The 20344-nt window shown below is 45.1% G+C and overlaps 5 pseudogenes; all 5 read left to right on the top strand.

Moving 5' to 3' along the window:
* Positions 1 to 3190: 3190 nt before the first annotated feature.
* On the top strand, positions 3191 to 4009 carry LOC149345942 (uncharacterized; annotated as a pseudogene).
* A 6327-nt stretch (positions 4010 to 10336) lies between these two features.
* Positions 10337 to 11415, top strand: LOC149345943 (uncharacterized; annotated as a pseudogene).
* A 217-nt stretch (positions 11416 to 11632) lies between these two features.
* On the top strand, positions 11633 to 13562 carry LOC149345944 (uncharacterized; annotated as a pseudogene).
* Positions 13563 to 16516: 2954 nt separating this feature from the next.
* On the top strand, positions 16517 to 17055 carry LOC149345945 (uncharacterized; annotated as a pseudogene).
* Positions 17056 to 18881: 1826 nt separating this feature from the next.
* LOC149345946 (uncharacterized) lies at positions 18882 to 19420 on the top strand (annotated as a pseudogene).
* The last annotated feature ends 924 nt before the right edge of the window (positions 19421 to 20344 follow it).

Here is a 20344-nt window from a genome sequence, read left to right on the forward strand (position 1 = left end):
CGACGAAGACTCGAAAATTCAAGTCTTCTCATTTCCGAAGGACGATGCCCAGCGGAACAAGTGGCTGCGTGCCATACCACTCAAGGACTACCAAGTTACAGCTTCTTCAAGGGTAAGAACTGCTTTAATTAGCTTGTTGTGTACCTTCATGCCCGCTTTTACGCTGCGCAAAGTTCATTGTCAGTGCGAGCACATTGAGCGTTAGGCCTAGAATCCGTTGTGTCGCATAGAAGGACGGGGCATTGGAGGGACTCTCAGAATGCTTCCTACGGCTGACAAGCGAAATTCTTTCGTGTTCATATTCCGCACAGAGGTGGCGTAAAGCAGGCAGAGGTGATTTTTACTAGTTGTATGCCATATATTTGCCAAACTGTTTGAGAATAATAATCAAGTATGAGGGATGTCTTGCAAAGAAAGGTTTTATAAGAAATGTAACGCCATCTCTCGCCGCTGAGTGCAGTCAAGAGCTTTCAACGTTTCGCTTAGTCTCCTCTCGTTCTTTTGCAGTTGGGAAGAAATAGCACTGCGATTTGAGCTGTAGGGAAGCTATTTTTCAGTTGGACATCGCCGTAGACGGTGTCATACAAATTCGCTGTTAATTTGCCGTAATAAAAAGGCTGACCACTAAATACTACGTTCTGTGCAACGATCCGCGCAAGCATGAACCAGCTGATGATGCCAGCGGTTTTGAGCGGCCCAACTGTTTATGCTATCGGCAGGAAAAGTAAATTGATTACGGAAGCGGATTCAAAGCTTTATTTCTTGAAACCAGACACATGGCCATCTATTTACGCAGTTCGTGACCCTAAGCTTCGTTGGCGATGCTTCCCGTTCTCGTCATTTCCTCAATTTGATGTCAAGTTGAGCAGCCATAACATTTAGATTTGCTCTCGTAGTTCATTTGTTTCAGCTGCCTGTTGTGCGTTCCTCCATGCTCTTCAGTCGCTAAGAATGATTTTCGCGGAATGATCTTGCCGAGCTTAATGACAAGAATAATTGTGCAATAGAAGTATGCCTTTTCGACCTTTTATCACGTTAACTGAGGAGCACATGTGTTTTCTGGCCCCGCTGCGGTGGCTTAGTGGTTAGGGCACTCGACTGCTCAGTCCAAGTACGCGGGTTCGATGGTTCGATCCAGTGCGCGGCGGCCGCGTTTCGATGGAGGCGAAACGCAAGGTGCCCGTGTACTGTGCGATGTCAGTGCACATTAAAAAACCCTAGATTGTTGAAATTATCTGGAGTCCTCCACTATAGCGTCTCTCATAGCCTGAGCTGCTTTGTGACGTTAAACACCAAATACCATGTGTTTTCAGTGAAAAGTGTTCGTTCAGCCTGTGCTTGCGTCAGGAAAGAATCTGCCAATACCAGAAAAACTACCTTGAGCACGTATACATAACTAATGTCCTTTCGGAGACACTGTGGTATCTTTTGTGATACAGGCCCCTGATTTCGTTTTTGCAGGTCTGTGCGCTGCACTTCCATGAGAGCTTTATTATAAAGAAATCAGTCTATCATGACCAAAGGACTGGAAAGGTTATCGAGACCACTTTGCCGGTGCCACGACTGGACCCTGGTGCTGTGCCTTCAATATTCAAGGACTGCCCATCGTACCTGTCCACACCACAGTGTTCCAAAACAAGAGAGGAGCCACACGATCGACGGCAGCGACTGGAGTCCTCCCACCTTGCAAAGGCATTGGCGGACTCATTGTCGTCATATACGACGGAAGCTGGTAGATATCAGTTCCAGACAATAACGGAGCTAAAGACATGTCTGCCCTGCAGGGATCCTCGTTGCCAGAGAAGTGGTCAGTAGTGCATACCTCATCAAGTGTAATGTTCCTGTTGATAACCGGAGGCACCATGCCAAGCATTGCAGTTTCTGTTGTAATCAGTGACAGTATGGACATCACTGTGAGCCATCAGAAGGTCAAACTTACACAAGTAAATAACTATCCTGTCCCCAGTAAAGTTTGGGATATCAGATGCATCCAAGAAATTCTAGAGAATTTGTCAAATTTTGAAACACAGTGTATGATTTCTGAGGATGTGGTAAAAGCTATCGAAACCCTCCTCCATGTTTTGGAACAGCAGCTACCAGTGGAAACTCGAAGTGTCCTTAAAGTGCTGAAAGAACAGCTGGAAATAATCACTATGAAAATGCCCAGGTATTCACCACATTTGATGGTTATTGCTAGTCTGCTCTTTACAATATCGCCACACGCTTACAAAATCCTGCGACACACAGGTGTTATTACACTTCCTCACCCTGCAACTATCAGAAACCTTTGTGCGTCATGTGAGCTGTCTCCACAAGGAGAGGAAGATGAAAATTTTTTGTCTTACATGAAGAAGCGTGTGAAGTGTCTCCAGCCTCACGAGCGCATACTGACTTTGATGATTGATGAAATTCACTTGGAACCTTTTTTCGATTATAAAGGTGGCAGTGTTTGCGGAACTGCCTTTAACTCGTCTGACGCTGCCACGACGGCCCATGTTTTTATGGTACAAAGTTTGGTTTCGTCTTTCAAAGAAGTCGCTCACATCCTTCCTGTTAAAACCATTGACGCTGCTATGTTGCATAGTGTCACCCGAAAAGTGGTGACTGGTTTAGAGTCACACGGATACAAAGTAGTATGTGTTGTTACTGACAACAATGCTATTAATAGAAAGACCATTAATGTAGAGCTACCCAGCTGAACAAGCAGAGCAAAGAGATGCAGGCAGCCACACTGCTAGTGACAGTTCGTGAAGAAGTTAGAAAGGCATACAGCACGTTCAAGGTTGAAGAAGAAGACAAAAACGAAGTCAGCGTCCTGCTAAAAAAGTTGGATTTCGATAAGCCCGAAACCTAACATTTCACAAATTCCGATTCGGCTCAAGAAACGAAAAGGAAGGTGAAAGCTTCAGTGAATGGCTGACAGAACTACGACTACTGGCAAAAAACTGCGAACCTGGAGAGCTAGAAGACCGTATGCTGCGCAGCCGCATTATTTTGGGCATTCGAGACAGAAACTTGCAGCAAAAGTTGGTCACTGAGAAACCGTCCTATCAGAAGGCTGTCGAAAACTGCCGCGCCCTAGAACAAGAGAAAGAACATTTCCACAAGATAAGCGAAGCAGCAGGAACCACTTATGAAACGAGTTCATGCAGTAGCGGCTAAAAACGACGTCTGCAATAGATGCGGTTATCAGAGGCACCGTAGCGGTGCAGATAAGGTATAACCCCGGTTCGACCCTTGAGCAATGTCACGAGGCATTAAACCGTCGGTTTCCGGCATTTTAATTAAGTTACTCCTATCCTATCCTAATGCGTTTTTGTTTGCAGTCAAAGTTTGCGAAAAACATGCTCGTAATGTATGGAACTGCAGTCGTTTGTATGGATTCTACGATAAGACCAGCGATTATGCAATGCCACTTTTTCTTCTTGTAGTGAAAACAGCATTAGGTTGTGCAACTGCTAGCATGGTCATTTTACAGTTTGCAACTGCTAGTTGTAAAGCTCAAGCTTTAAGTGTGTTCCGAAAATGGTGTGAAAATCTCTCTCCGCAATACTGGATGGTTGACTACAGTCAAGCAGAGATGGGTGCCATCCGCCAAGTGTTCCCCGAAAGTAAGATATCAATCTGCGATTTCCACAGGGGCCAGGCATGGCAGAGATGGCTCCGCAGAAAAGGAAACAGTGTGTCACATCCTGATGATGCCCTTAACGTTGTGAGGCGCATAACCAACACTTCAAATTGAGTTCATTTGAGAACTCACTGGATGGTCTCATGACTTCAGAGTACTGGAGAAATTAAAAGTTCCAAAATTATTTTCAAATAGAGTGGCTGTCTATAAAAAAGCTGTGGGTACAGAACACAGAACAGAGTGCTCCAGGCACATTATGTAAAGAGCACAAGCAGGAAGTGATCCCTTACGTCCCTTATTGCTGCCGTTGTTTACTCATACTCGCCAGACGGTGAGAAAAAATTGATAACGTCAAAGATGAGACTGTCAGCACTGTACTGACAGTACAATGAAAATGTCCCTACACATATCTGCAAGGACACCCTCGCAACTTCATGAAGCACATGTTGAGGAGTCTTGTAAATGCAGAAGAATACACCCGTGCTGATGCAACTGAGAGGGCTGATGGATCTCACATTGTTGACTTCAACAAAACCTCATGTACATGACTTGATTTTTGCAAGCACACGTGCCCCTGCAAACATTTCTGCGCAGTTTTTAAATTTGTTCAAAAAAAGGACTTTCCTGCCACGGCCTCACGAATATCTCAACAGGCCACACCCAACTTTGAACCACTGCACATAAACAGAAACAGGCTTCAGTGATGCCAGTAGAGAAGCAACCAGTGCTGTGGAGGTGACCTGCAGGCATTCTCTCTTGCCATTAGCGTTTCTGAAAGGTTCTGAAGCCTAGCTCGGGCTGAAAGCATATGATCAAGCTCGAATTCATCTGACTCCATGCGTTTCGAAATTGAACAAAAAGTAATTTTGCTTAGCTGCCTGCACATTTCGCCTTATGCCTCATAGCAGCATTCCCTACATTGCATTGCTTCTAAGTGGGCTTGTAGCGCAGTCTATTGATTCACTATTGATCCAAAGGCAGGCGCAATGCTGAGCCAGCTTATCCGGCACATCGCGTGAGCTAGTTACTGTCGCTAACGTTTTCCTCTTCTTTTGCTGCCTTTTTTGGGGAATATATGGGAACCAAGTGCGATCGAGTTTCGCGAACAAAGCTAGTGTGGGTTGGAAACAAATCTATCGCCTAATTACAAGCTATGAGGCTACGCTTTAAATAAATTTTGTGCCTTCATTTTTGGGTAAATGTTGTTCTGCTGTCCACACGACACATGCCCTGTCTGTCCCGGGGCCCACAGATATCGTTTACTGCCAGCTAACAGCGCCTACGATTAATGCATACCCACGGCCGAGAAAGAACAAAATCACACAATATATATTTTCTAGAGGGCAGATTAAAATGACTGTCTTTATTTTATATACGGGTGCAGAAAAAAGTAACCCGAAAATAGCCACACAGCCAAGAGCGAGCTCGGACGAAATGTAATCCAGACTAGAGCGTCAGCGATATATATGATTACATTTTTTTACAACAACACTGGCGCGCAGTACATGTCCTGAAGCTATGACTAAAAAATTAAAAACGCATTAGAAGCACATGTTACATGCCAGAGCATAGTGGAAGAGCAAATGCATAGCGCTCTAGTAAAAGTACTAAAAGTAGCACCAGTGATTGCTGCTAAAGAAGAAATTATTCTCATTCACCTTGGAGCATTCACCATACCGCCGCGGCGGTATGGTGGCTAGCATACTAGCACAGTAGTGGAGAAAAGTGCTGCCTGGAGAACAAACTACCCGGTAGGGCATTTACCTCAGCCATCCGCAAACTAAAATGGCGGCGCTACAAACGCTCACTTCTAGATACAGTTTGTTAGCAAAGTAATAACAAGAAACAAAAATATATTTGTTTTACGTTAATAAATTAGTGCGCGGACATTCCTTTGGGCGAGAAAATGCGTACTCAAGCAAAAAAAGTCGAAAAACTAAAGTGTTCTTTTCGAGACGTGGTGTTAAGCGCTGGCGATCACAGCGCCGCCGCTGCTGGGTTCTCGCGGAGACGTGCGCCTGCTGCACTATTCATTTCAGCGAGGTGTCGCGGCGACTTGCGTGAGGCTTGTGCGTTGTTCCACATGTTTTTATTTGCCTATCAATATAGCGACATGTACGTACGTGCTTGTGCGCTACGTTGGCGAGGAGAAGAGCTACGTGCTTCAGCACACAGACGTGCGGAATTTTTTTCCGCACGACATTGAAGATTTCGACCGCAATAAGGTGTACGAAGTATACTGGGACGGCGACGCGACTACCTGCGGAGGTTTCTACGAAGCCAAAATCATCTTCATGACAGGTAAGCGCTGTGTTTAGGCGCGTTTTTAAGTTGTTTTCTAGCACCCATAAATTGATGATGTGCACTGCAAACCGCAGATACGGAAGAAGAAATGCGGCATTGGAGAGGGCGCCGCAAGAAAGCACGAAAATGCGCCAGCTAAGAAGACATTCCTCCGAGGAAAAAGGTGCGAATAGCAATCGCTTTCAAGTGAATTTTCTGTAGGCTGTGGTGCTTGGCCATCAGAAACCCTGCTACTAGCAACTTGCATCGATCCTGGCCGCGGCGGCCGCGTTTGAATGGAGGTGAAAGGCACGATGTCAGTGCACGTTAAATAACATCACTTGTTCGACATCAGTCCGAAGCCCCCCACCCTCATTGCATAAGTGAACACGACGGTGGCAAATTTTATGCTAAAACAAACGATGTCCAGAAAGCGCGAGTCCTTATGTATCACATGCAGAGTTCAATGTGAACGTCTGCATGAGTTTCGAGACATGTTCGCCCGTGGTAAAAAAATATAAATTGGCACTGCGTCCACGTATGTTTTAATTGCATGGCAGTAGTTCGCAGTGCGAGTCACAGTTGTTTAGCAAGATTTTTAAAAAGAGTTGCTTTCAAGATAGCATGTGCTCCTAATTGCGGGATAATTTGTATTGTTTCCCGCCTTTGTCAACAGTTTCATACAAGGATTACATGCTTTCAGTAAGGCTTGGTTGTGGGTTTGTTGGTACCACATGACGAATGTGACGCACTGTCCAACTGCTCTTAGGGCATGCAAAAAGATCATTTGCAAACGAAATGCAGGACTGACAATGAATAGTGCCTTCGTTCTTGTAGTGATTTGTCAGCGGGTTATACCACGATATACCGCTTGTCTTAAATATCTACAGTGACTAGCACTGTCTTCGGTGCAATCACGTTGAGTACATAAGGCAATTTGAATGTTTGGTCTCCTCGATTTGGCTGCACTTTCTGTACTAGTTCACAAAAGTGCCGTGTAAAAAGTTCCTATCATTTCGTTCAAGTGACAGTCGGGCAAGTGGTATCTTGCTGTAACTGGTTCATTGTTTCCTGCTGAAATGCTGTACATAAATTTTCCAATGAAATTAGGCCTTGGTGAGCTCGCATTTGTTATTGTGTTACTTGATTTGCATTCTGATTATCTTGCTGTAGGCAAGACTACAGGGTCAAGCCAAAGGAGTCGCAAAAAAAAACGACGAAAAGCAACTGCTGGGATTCAAGAACCAGGAGCAGGCAACTCGAAGGTGGCTCAATTAGAGGCGTTGGTGGACGACCTCAAGGCTGAGTTGGAGGCGTCGAAGAAAGCCATGGGTGAAAAGGAAGAAGTGCAAAAGCTGAGGAGGCTCAATGAAAGCCCCCAGAAAGCACTGTGTGCGAAAATTCTTCGGAATGGTATGTAAACCACTATATAGTATGCTGTTTCTTCCATGCACCGGCTGTTGTCAAAACTAATCTACTTTTGTGAGGTCGAGTTATACTTGCTTATTCTTGTTGGTGCATTTTTAGGATAATGTTAACACCGCTTTAGAAGGGCACTAGAACGAAGTGCTGGACATGGTTTCACTAACAGCTCATTTGGGGGCAAAAAAATTGTGGCAGCAGTATGAAGTCTTGTAGACGCATCAAGTGGGATGAGGAAACGAAGCATATGGGAACATTCCATTTGCTTCAGTAGAAGTCATGTGAAATACTGAGCAGATTTCTGCACAAGACTGATGCAGCAATGACTTGCCGAAAGTGCTTTTTTTGTCACAAAGTGCATCTCATTTAGTTTTAGGGTTACATGGTTACATCTCTTTCGGCCATTTGTTCAGATTTTACCTTGATATGGCAGTCATGACCCAGTACCATTCATGATAATTTGTGCCCATGTAACCATTCATTTAGGTACAGCCCTGGATGACCAGCATAATAATATCATTGTGTACCGCTGGGCTAGTTGCTGTCATGAGTGCTAAATAATGGAAATATTTTGTGCATGAAGGCAAGACAAAAGAAAGGGAAATTCTGCTGCCTTTGCTTGATGCGCATATTCTTGAGCCAGTGTGCAAGTTTTGGCCTTTTCCTTTAGATCATTCACAGATGAAGAATCGGGGGTATGTGCCCTGTGCTGTGGAAGAGGACGAGCTGGGCTGCGAAGGGGATGATACTGCTGAAACTGTCAACTCTGCAGAGCACGACAAACACAAATAGGCGGCAGTGGTGCCAGCACAGAAGCAACCAGTTGTGCGGAGCTGACCTCAGGGACTATCGTGTCTGAACCATCAGTACAAACGAATGCCCTCGGCACCGAAAAGTTGTTCAATAGCGGGAGAAATGTAATTCTACTCTTTTTCAGCGCCACAGTAACGAAGTGCTATCTGAAGTAAGTTAATTGCTCGACAATGCTTTTGCTAGGTTAGCAAGAAGTGTGCCAGAATGAAGGAAGGGCTTTCCTGTCACGTTATCACGAATATCTCATTGGCCACACATAACATTTGACCACTGCACGACAAACACAAATAGGTGGCAGTGGTGCCAGCACAGAAGCAACCAGTTGTGCGGAGCTGACTTTATGGACTATTGTGTCTGAACCATCACTTTGTACAAAGAGAACGCCTTAGGCACTGCACCGAAAAGTTGTTGAACAGTGGGAGAAATGTAATCCTATTCTTTTTCAGTGCCGCAGTAAAGAAGTGCTATCTGAAGTGGATTGCTTGACCATGATTTTGTTCGGTTAGCAAGCCGACAAAGAGCGACAGACAAAAGTTAGCGTGCCCAGAACTAAGCTGCTCGATATTTTTCATGGAATTATAGTAAATAGATTTGTGTGTCTGGCATAAAACAGGAACTAGAATGGGAACCCCTTGAATTAAGGAGGAGAAAGCTAAGGCTTAAATTTTTTTATAATATATATTATAATTGGATTGCTATTCCTAGATGAGTACATTTTTCATCCACACTACAGATCCGAGTGGGTTGATCATAGCCATAAAGTGAACGAATTCAAATAAAGAACCGAAATGTTCAAGAAGTCATTTTTTTCACACTGCTCAACAATGGAATGCTTTACATTTATTTCTTGCTAATATTAGACAATGAAGTGTTCGCATTGTCATTGTGACTCACCCTTGTAATTTTTTTTCTTTTTTCAGCTTTGTACAACCCTCCCCCGCTTTCCACTGTAATGCCACTCTGGCGCTGTGGGTGAATAAATAAATAAATAAATATATAAATAAATAAGCACACCTTAGCCATGTGGGCTAATAAAAGGGCAGAAATTAAAACCGACCACAATTAGCAGGTTACAAAGAAGTCAAGCAGCAGCCACTGAGAAGAGACTGCTGCCTCAGCTGCCAGCCCTAGCCACATGAACCATGGATCTGGCGACATCGAAGTCTTCGGTAAAACGATGGGATAGAGCTTAGTTGAGCGCATAGCCCTATTGGTCAGAGAAGGCATCACATCCATGTCGGATGACAAAAAATGTCTTCACTACCATGTGCATGATGTGCTTGTCCTGAATTATGAAAAACCTGGCAGCAGCAACACAACATTTTTTTGTTCCGTTAGGAACATCTCTTGTCGATCAAACAAATGCACTTAATCTGGTCAAAAAAATCCAGTCTGCGCAACCTGAAATTCAGTAGTGTAGCAGCCATATGCAGCAAGCAAGAACACAGGTTGTAGCACGTCTGATGACATGGACGAGAATGTTGCCAGTGAGTGTGAGGCATTGACGAACTGGGGCAGTGCAGAGTAAGGCATAACCCCGGGTCGACGCTTGGCCAATATCGCGACGCCTTAAACCGTCGGTTCCCGGCACTTCAATAAAGTTACTCCTATCCTATCCTAATACTTTTTTGTTTCCAGCCGAAGCTCACGAAAAACATGCTTGTAATGTATGGAACTGCAGTCGTTTGTTTGGATTCTACCATAAGACCAACGATTATGCAATGCCACTTTTTCTTCTTTGTGGGGATGCGACTCGTCCCCTGTGGTTCACTTCCCCTCAATGCACCCTCCTTAGTTGTGTTAATATAACTAACAGGGGAGGGCGCTCACGTCGTAGCAACACGAGTACCACGGATGACATGTTTGCTGCGCACGCGCGGGGGAGAGACGGTCCTCTTCTGCTCCAGACAGGGGAAGCGCGCTGACATTCGGCACGAGGCTCCGCTTTTCGCCAGCTGGCACAAACCCTCGTGGGGAGGAACGTTCACCCCACATCTCGTCCTGTCCGGCCTCGGAGTTTTCCTCTGCCCTACCGTGGGCGAACATTCGCTCGTAACCGTGCTGGTGAGTCGAAAGCCCTCGATTCCTCAGTGTATTTTGTTGCTAGCTGGCGTTGTTGTGTTAGCAATAAATGCCTTGTTTGTGTCAGCCAGCGTGTTGTTCCTTTGTTCCCACAGAGCAAGGCCCACCATGGTCAGCGTGCGCTTGGTAGTGTACGCGACCACGGGGTGGGGTCCGTGCGATTTTGAACTGTGTCAGCCGCGGTCAAGCGGGAAGAATGTATTTATATCTCCCCAATTATTAAAACCCCACATCTTGTAGTTAAAACACCGTTAGGTTGCGCAACTACTAGCATGGTCATTGTACAGTTTGAAACTGCTTGTTGCATAGCTCAAGCTTTAAATGTGTTCAGACAATGGTGTGAAAATCTGTCCCCACAATACTGGATGGTGGATTACAATCAGGGAGAGATGGGTGCCATCTGGCAAGTGTTCATAGGAAGTAAAATACCCATTCTGTGATTTCCACAGAGGCCAGGTGTGGCAGAGATGGCTCTGCAGAAAAGAAAACACTGTGTCACATCCTGATGGTGCCCTTAATCTTGTGAAGTGCATAGCCAACGCTTCCAATCCAGATGTATTTGAAAACTCACTGGATGGTCTCATGACTTCAGAGTACTGGCGAAATGAAAAGTTCTAAAATTATTTTCAAACAGTGTGGCTATCTATGAAAGAGCTGTGGGTTCTGTACTAACAGCTTAAATTTGATGTGCTTACCACAGAGAATTGAATCAAGGCACACAGAGTGCTCAAGGCACATTATGTAAAGAGCACAAGCAGAAAGGGATACCTTACCTCCCTTATTACAGCCCTTCTTTACTCGTACTTGCCAGACGGTGAGAAAAAATTGACTGCGTCAAAGATGAGACTGTCAGCACTGTACTGACAGTACAATGAAAATGTCCCTACACATATCTGCACGGATGCCCTCGTAACTTCATGAAGCACATGTTGAGGAGTCTTGTAAATGCAGAAGAATACACAAGTGCTGATGCAGCTGAGCTGCCCATCAACGGGACATTTTCTGTTCACTCCGAGAGGGCTGATGGATCTACATTGTTGACTTCAACAAGCGCTCATGTACATGAGCACAATTGCCCCTGCAAACATTTCTGCGCAGTTTATAAATTTGTTGAAAGAAGGACTTTCCTGTCATGGCCTCACGAATATCTCAATGGGCCACACGTGACATTGGACCACTGCACATAATAAACAGAAATAGGCTTCATAAATGCCAGTAAGGAAGCAACCAGTGTTGTGGAGCTGACCTCAGGGACTATCGTGTCTGAACCATCACTACAAACGAATGCCTTCGGCACTGCACTGACCAGTTGAACAGTAGCCTCTTCAGACTCCTTGTTCCCCTACGGGGACACTGGTTCTCGAGCTCTGACGAAAAACTCAGCTTTCATACAATATAGACCTGATGTCCCTGACGGAGGACAAGCACTGTGGCGCCATCTGTGAAGAGCGCACAGAGTTTGCTCGCTTCGTCGAGCAAAACAACATGGCTACCATCAGCACGAGCACGTTTTACACGCGACATCAAGGTAAGTGCTCTTTGATTATTGATAACTGTTTTGCTGGCCATTGTATGCAATATATTTAGAATCGCTATGGTTTGCTGAACATGTTAGCGCTTTTTTTTGCACCAAAGCGTAGTTTTTCGGCACTTTACGCGCATTGAAGAAAATGTCCCTGATCTCTCGGTCCCCGCTCGGTTTCGCCTGATGACATATTTTTGGTAAAAGTTGGCCGCCTAGAATTAAAACAGATTTTTGTTTTTCATTTCAGGCCTGACCATTAGCAAAGCAGAGAAGGTATTAATATCAATTTGTGACCAAGATAACTCCAACATATCTGACTCGGAAAGTGAAGGAGAGAATTTTGACGCATACAACTGCGATACTGAGAAGTACATGGATGCCTCGTCAGACAGCGACAGCGAAGAACCAAGAGCTAAAACATCACAGCGCCGTATTTTGTGGCGAACAGCGCTATCAGCTCCAGAAAATGCTGTGCCAGACCAAGAAGCAGGCTGTGTTTTTTCTGAAGTTAGGTGTGATTTCTCACTCCTTGATTACTACAAACAGCACGTGAAAGATGATATGCTTGAAGAAATGGCTGAGAAAACAAGCCAGCAGATACACAAGAATAGAGGAATTGCGGCGAAAATCAGCGCTCAGGAAGTGAAGTAATTTTTGGGCTGCTCGATGCTGATGGGAGTTATAGGCTATCCACGAATCCGGTTCTTCTGGAAAAAAAAGGAATGGCTGTGAGCGCAATAGCTGACACCATGCCAAGAGATCGCTTCTTCCAGAATATGTCTAACCTATGCTGCCAAACTGAAGACGATGTCACCGACAAGGACAAAAAGTTGCAAAGGCATTGGAAGGTTGCACCCTTTGTAGAAATGGTTCGGCAGGGTTGCTTGTCCCTGGAACGCCAAACTGCTTTTGCGTGGATAAGGAAATTATCCCATTTTGCGGCCATTGCCCGGTCAAGCAGTACATTCCGAACAAGCCACATCCAGTGGGGCTGAAGAACTTCGCTCTAGCTGGTAAGGACAAACTGATTTATGACTTCAGAATATACAAGGGCAAGGACACCTTTCCCGACCTCAGCCTTGGTGTGTCTGGAAGTTCAGTTCTGGCACAAGTGGAAACTGTTCCATCATGTTCGATGCTCTACATTGACCGCTGGTTTACGTCCAGTTCTTTGATGGACAAGCTGATGAAGAAGGACATATTTGCCACTGGCACGGTGATCAAAAACCACCTTACAAAGGAAGTGCACTTCATGAATGACAAGGATTTTGTTAAGCAATCAAGGGGCACAACTGCAGAAGTCATCAGATTTGACAAAAAGTTTCTTGCACAAAGTGGCTTGATAAAAAGCCTATCCTGATGCTTTCTGCAGCATTTGGCGTTGATCCGGAGCACGCCTGCATGTGGTGTAAAAAACAAAACAAATACTTGGACGTCCCCCGCCCTGCTGTCAAAAAAAACTACACTGACAAAATGGGCAGAGTAGATCTAGCTGACCGACTGCTAGCTCTCTACACACAAAGAAGCCGGACTAACCGGTGGACCCTACGTACAATCCTCCACATGTCGGATTTTGCCTGCGTCAACGGGTGGCTCCAGTACAGAGCAGACAAAAACACCATGGGCCTCGCCAAGAAGAACATTATGGACTACCTTGATTTCAAGATGCATGTAGCGGAGGCGCTCATATGCGAAAACCTGAGACAGGAGCTTTCTCATGAGGATGAAATGGACATCCAGCCAGAAAAAAAACAAATGCGCTTCCCTCACAAACCTTCCGGAAACAAGGGGCACTTCATCTCCCACTGAAGGATGTAATAACCAGCGGCCAAAGATGCCGAAATGCAGGGTGTGGCATGAAAACACGTCACCGATGTGCTCAGTGCAATGTCTACCTGTGCATTGAGATTGGACGAAATTGCTTCTCCAACTTTGTTCATAGCGTTCACCTGAAAACGTAAACAATAAATTTTTGCTTTTTTGAAGTTCTGAGTGGTGTGGCATTCTGGCTTTGTTGAGGACGTGTGCACAAATATGTCTCCTAGAACGCACAGCCAATATGTCAATAGTGACCCAGATGTCCCTGCAGGGGGACATGCATTTTCAGACACATCGAGATCGCGGTAACTGAAATTGAAAATTATTCGTGTTCTGAAGACACAAACAGCAAATATACCGTATAAACCGCAACATAAGTCGAGATTTTTTCTTAAAAATAGCAAGCTAAAGTCACCCCTCGTCTTATATAGCGGCCTTTAGCAGAACGTGAGTCGCAGTCTGGCAACATGTGGCGTAGCTGCTCGCGAACGGATAGCCGAAGCTGTATCGACATCCAAACGTCTTTGTTTCCATTTCCTTTCTTCTTCGCTGGCCGTTAGTTTTCGCGTGCGGTGTTTTGTTCGCCCTCGTGCGAAATTCCGTTTCAACAATGAATAGCGCACGCGGAGGCAGTATACGGCGGCATTCAAGAAAAAAAGTCATCGAGTTCGCTGAAGCGAACGACAACATGGCCGCTCAGCGCCTGTTCGGCGTCTCGGAAAAGAGCATGCGCTATTGGCGAGGCCAAAAGGATAAGTTGCTCGCGTGCAACCCCAGCAAAATGTCCTTTCGTGGGCGTCGTGCAGTGCACCCACAACTGGAGGACACACTTGTGGACTTTTTGCAGCATCATCGTGCGTGCTCACTACCCGTGACAGTGCATCTGATTCAGTGCAAAGCCCTGGAGCTTGCGCGTGAAGCCGGACTATGCCGAGAAGAATTCAGCGCACCGAAGGCATGGGTGCGCCGTTTCATGAAGCGCAAGGGATTTTCCCTCTGTCGGCGTACATCAATATGGCAAAAGCTGCCGGAGGAGTACGCTGATAAGCTCGTCAGTTTCTAGCGGTTCGTGATTCGCCTTTGAGAGGAGCATAACTACATGCTGGGGCAAATTGAAAATGCTGACGAGACCCCTGTGTGGTGTGACATGCCTTCGTCTACCACCGTCAGCGAACGCGGCGCCAAAGAGGTGAAGCTTCTGTCGACAGGCAGTGAGCACTCGCGCTTCACTGTCATGCTCGCGTGTACAGCTGATGGCAGAAAGCTGCCACCTTTTGTAATTTTTAAAAGAAAAACGATGCCGAAGGAAGCCTTCCCTTCAGGTGTCATCGTGCGAGTTAATGAGAAGGGCTACATGGATGAGGCTATGATGATCGAGTGGATCCGCGTGGTATGGAATCGCCGGCCCGGTGCACTGCTGCACCCTCGGAGCATGCTGGTGTTGGACGCGTTTCGTGGCCACCTTACGCAAGCAGTGAAGCGTGCCCTAAGCGAGGCTAGGACGTACCTCGTCGTTATTCCTGGTGGAATGACGTCCACCCTTCAGCCACTCGATGCCGTACTGAACAAGCCCTTTAAGGACAGAGTGCGGCATGAGTACAATGAGTGGATGACCGGGGACAACCCGAAGGCGCCGACGGGCCGCCTGCAAAGGCCTCCGCTTGCGACCGTCTGCAGCTGGATGTTGTCGGCCTGGCGTTCTTTGCCAGACGCCATGGTCGAGAACACGTTCAAAAAGTACTGCATAAGCAACATGCTTGATGGCACTGAGGACGACGCACTTTGGGAGGCAGCGAGCGACAAAGGATCGTCTTCTGACGACACTGATGACAGCTCAGAGTGAGGTCGCCGCTCCGGTGGTTCACGGACGCAGCCGAAGCCGATAATAAATGCATTTCGGCAATATTTGCTTCTTTTCTTTTTTTTCAATTATTTTCACTTCAAGGTAAGGGGGTCGACCTATATTCCCACTCGACCTATATGCAGTTTATACGGTAATAGATGAAATAAACATTTTCTCTCGGAACTTTCTTCTCGGGTCTGAGGAGGGTAGAAGAAATGTACTTCTCTTCTTTTTCAGTGCCACATAATCAAGTGCTCTCTCAAGTGAACTGCTTGAACATGCTTTCGCTCAGTTAGCAAGCAGTGTACCAGACTGGAAGGACTTTCCTGTCACTGCATCACGAATGTCTCAGTGGCCCACACATAACATTGGACCACTGCACACAACAAACAGAAATAGGCTGCAGTGATCCCAGTACAGAAAAAAACCAGTGTTATGGACCTGACTTCGTGAACTATCATGTCTGAACCATCACTTTGTACAAACAGAATGGCTTCGGCACTGCACCGAAAGAGTTGCTGAACAGTGGAAGAAATGTAATTCTCTTCTTTTTCAATGCCACGATAACAAAGTGAGTAAATTGCTTGACCATGATTTTGCTAGCTTAGCAAGCCGATAAATGCCAACAGACAAAAATTAGAAAGTGTCCGGAACTTAGCGGCCCGCTATGTTTCTGCAAATTATAGTAAATAAATTAGTGTGTCTGCCATAAAACAGGAATTAGAATGAAACACCTTGAAGTAAGAAGGAGAAAGCTAGGGCTTAAGTTTTTTTCATAATATATATTATAATAGGATTGCTATTCTTAGGGAGAAGTACATGTTTCATCCACACTACAGATCCAATCAGGTTGATCACAGCTATAAAGTGCATGAGTTCAGATCAAGAACCGTAATGTTCAAGATGTCGTTTTCTCCTCGCACAGTTCCGAGAATAGAATGCTTTATCATCATTTCTTGTTAATATTACTGACAATGAAGTATTTGCATTGACATTATGACTGTCCTAGTAATTTTTCTTCTTTTTTGCTTTGTACAACCTACCCTCCACCTCCTACACTAATGCCACTGTGGTGCTGTGGGCAAACAAATAAACAAACATACCTCAGCCATGTGGGCAAATAAAAGAGCAGAAATTAAAATTGGCCAAGATTAGCCGGCTAAAAAGAAGTGAAGCAGCAGCCTCTGAGAAGAGACTGTTGCCTCAGCTGCCAGCCCTAGCCACACGAACCATGGATTTGGTGACATCGAGGGCTTCGGTAAAACGATGGGATAGAGCTTAGTTGAGCGCACAGCCATGTTGGTCAGAGAAGGCATCACACCCATGCCATATGTCAAAACGTGTCTTCACTACCATGTGCATGACGTGCTTTCTACAAGTGATGAAAAAAAACTTACAGCAGCAACAGGGAATTTTTTTGTTCTGCTAAGGACATCTCTCAGAAGAAACCGGATTAGCACTGTCGACCAAACAAATGTACCTAATCTGGTAAAAAAACTCCAGTCTGCGCAACCTGAAAGTTCAGTAGTGTATCAGCCATATGCAACAAGCAAGAACACAGGTTGTAGCACATCTGATGACATGGACAAGAATGTTGCCAGTGAGTGTGAGGCATTGACAAACTGGGGTAGTGCAGAGTAAGGCCTAACCCCGGGTCGACGCTTGGCCAATGTGACGACGCGTTAAACCGTCGGTTCCCGGCATTTCAATAAAGTTACTCCTATCCTATCCTAATGCGTTTCTGTTTCCAGTCCAAGTTCATGAAAAACATGCTCGTAATGTATGGAACTCCAGTCATTTGTTTGGATTCTACCATAAGACCAGCGATTATGCAATGTGACTTTTTCTTCTTGTAGTTAAAACAGCATTAGGTTGTACAACTGCTACCATGGTCATTGTACAGTTTGAAACTGCTTGTTGTATAGCTCAAGCTTTAAATGTGTTCAGACAATGGTGTGAAAATCTGTCTCCTCAATACTGGATGGTGGACTACAGTCAGGCAGAGATGGGTGCCAACTGGCAAGTGTTTCCCGGAAGTAAAATACTCATTCCGTGATTTCCACAGGGGCCAGGTGTGGCAGAGATGGCTCCGCAGAAAAGAAAACAGGGTGTCGCATCCTGATGGTGCCCTTAATCTTGTGAAGCGCATAGCCAACGCTTCTAATCCAGATGCATTTGAGAACTCTCTGGATGGTCTCATGACTTCAGAGTACTGGCGAAATTAAAAGTTCCAAAATTATTTTCAAACAGTGTGGCTGTCTATGAAAGAGATGTGAGTTCTGCACTAACAGCATAAATTTGATGTGCTTACCACAGACAACAAAATCAAGGCACAGAACAGAGTGCTCCAGGCACATTATGTAAACAGCACAAGCAGGAAAGGATCCCTTACCTCCCTTATTACAGCCCTTGTTTACTCATACTTGCCAGACGGTGAGAAAAAATTGATTACGACAAAGATGAGACTGTCAGCACTGTACTGACAGCAGAATGAAAATGTCCCTACACATATCTGCAAGGGCCCCCTCGCAACTTCATGCAGCACATGTTGAGGAGTCTTGTAAATGCAGAAGAATGCACCCGTGCTGATGCAACTGAGAGGGCTGATGGATCTCACATTGTTGACCTCAACAAGCCCTCATGTACATGACTTGATTTTTGCAAGCACACGTGCCCCTGCAAACATTTCTGCGCAGCTTTTAAATTTGTTCAAAGAAGGACTTTCCTGTCACGGTCTCACGAATATCTCAACAGGCCACACCAAACTTTGAACCACTGCACATAAACAGAAACAGGCTTCAGTGATGCCAGTACAGAAGCAACCAGTGTTGTGGAGCTGACCTCAGGGACTATCGTGCCTGAACCATCACTAAGTTGTTGCACAGTGGGAGAAATGTAATTCTGTTCTTTTTCAATGCCACGATAACAAAGTGAGTCAATTGCTTGACCATGATTTTGCTCGGTTAGAAAGACGACAAAGACCGACAGACAAAAAATAGAAAGAGTCCAGAACTTAGCAGCTCGCTATGTTTCTGGGAATTATAGTAAATACATTAGTGTATCTGGCATAAAACAGAAATTGCAATGGCAACACCTTGAACTAAGAAGGACAAAGCTAAGGCTTAAATTTTTCATAATATATACTGTAACAGGACTGCTACTCCTAAAGAGAAGTACATGTTTCATCCACACTACAGATCCGAGCGGGTTGATCATAACTATAAAGTGGACGAATTCAGATTAAGAACCGAAATGTTCAAGATGTCGTTTTCTCCTCACACTTTTCGAGAATGGAATGCTTTATCTTCATTTTTTGTTAATATTACTGACAATGAAGTGTTTGCATTGACATTGTGAGTGCCCTTCTAATTTTTTTTTTTGCTTTGTACAAATTACCCCCCACTGTAAAGCCACTGTGGTGCTTTGGGGGAACAAATAATTAAACAAATAAATAAACAAACATACCTTAGCCATGTGGGCAAATAAAAGAGCAGAAATTAAAATTGGCCAAGATTAGCCGGCTAAAAAGAAGTGAAGCAGCAGCCTCTGAGAAGAGACTGTTGCCTCAGCTGCCAGCCCTAGCCACACGAACCACGGATCTGGTGACATCGAAGGCTTTGGTAAAACGATGGGAGAGAGCTTAGTTGAGCGCACAGCCAGGTTGGTAAGAGAAGACATCACATCCATGTCGGATGTCAAAACGTGTCTTCGCTACCATGTGCATGGTGTGTTTTTCTTGAATTATGAAAAATCTGACAGCAGCAACAGGGAATTTTTTTGTTCTGCTAAGGACATCTCTCAGAAGAAACCGGATTAGCACTGTCGACCAAACAAATGCACCTAATCTGGTCAAAAAAATCCAGTCTGCGCAACCTGAAAGTTCAGTAATGTATCAGCCATACGCAACAAGCAAGAACACAGGTTGCAGCACATCTGATGACATGGACGAGAATGTTGCCAGTGAGTGTGAGGCATTGCCGAACTGGGGTAGTGCAGAGTAAGGCATAACCCTGGGTCGACGCTTGGCCAATGTGACGATGCGTGAAACCGTCGGTTCCCGGCATTTTAATAAAGTTACTCCTATCCTATCTTAACGCGTTTTTGTTTCCAGTCAAAGTTCATGAAAAACATGCTCGTAATGTATGGAACTGCAGTCATTTGTTTGGATTCTACCATAAGACCAACGATTATGCAATGCCACTTTTTCTTCTTGTAGTGAAAACACCATTAGGTTCCGCAACTGATAGCATGGTCATTGTACAGTTTGAAACTGCTTGTTGCATAGCTCTAGCTTTAAATGTGTTCCGAAAATGGTGTGAAAATTTCTCTCCGCAATACTGGATGGTGGATTACAATCAGGCAAAGATGGGTGTCAACTGGCAAGTGTTTATAGGAAGTAAAATATCCATTCCGTGATTTCCGCAGGGGCCAGGTGTGGCAGAGATGGCTCCGCAGAAAAGGAAACAGTGTGTCACATCCTGATGGTGCCCTTAACCTTATGAAGTGCATAGCCAACGCTTCTAATCCAGATGCATTTGAGAACTCTCTAGATGGTCTCATGACTTCAGAGTACTGGCGAACTTAAAAGTTCCAAAATTATTTTCAAACAGTATGGCTGTCTATGAAAGAGATGTGAGTTCTGCACTAGCAGTTTAAATTTGACGTGCTTACCACATAGAGTGGAATCAAGGCACAGACCAGTGCTCAAGGTATATTATGCAAAGAGCACAAGCAGGAAGTCATCCCTTACCTCCCTTATTACAGCCCTTCGTTACTCATACTTGCCAGACGGTGAGAAAAAATTGACTGCGTCAAAGATGAGATAGTCAGCACTGTACTGACAGTACAATGGAAATGTCCCTACACATATCTGCAAGGACACCCTCGCAACTTCATGAAGTACATGTTGAGGAGTCTTGTAAATGCAGAA

The sequence above is a fragment of the Amblyomma mixtum genome, chromosome 4 (genome assembly GCF_055824585.1).
Source record: "Amblyomma mixtum isolate Tamu chromosome 4, ASM5582458v1, whole genome shotgun sequence".
NCBI classification, from domain to species: domain Eukaryota; kingdom Metazoa; phylum Arthropoda; class Arachnida; order Ixodida; family Ixodidae; genus Amblyomma; species Amblyomma mixtum.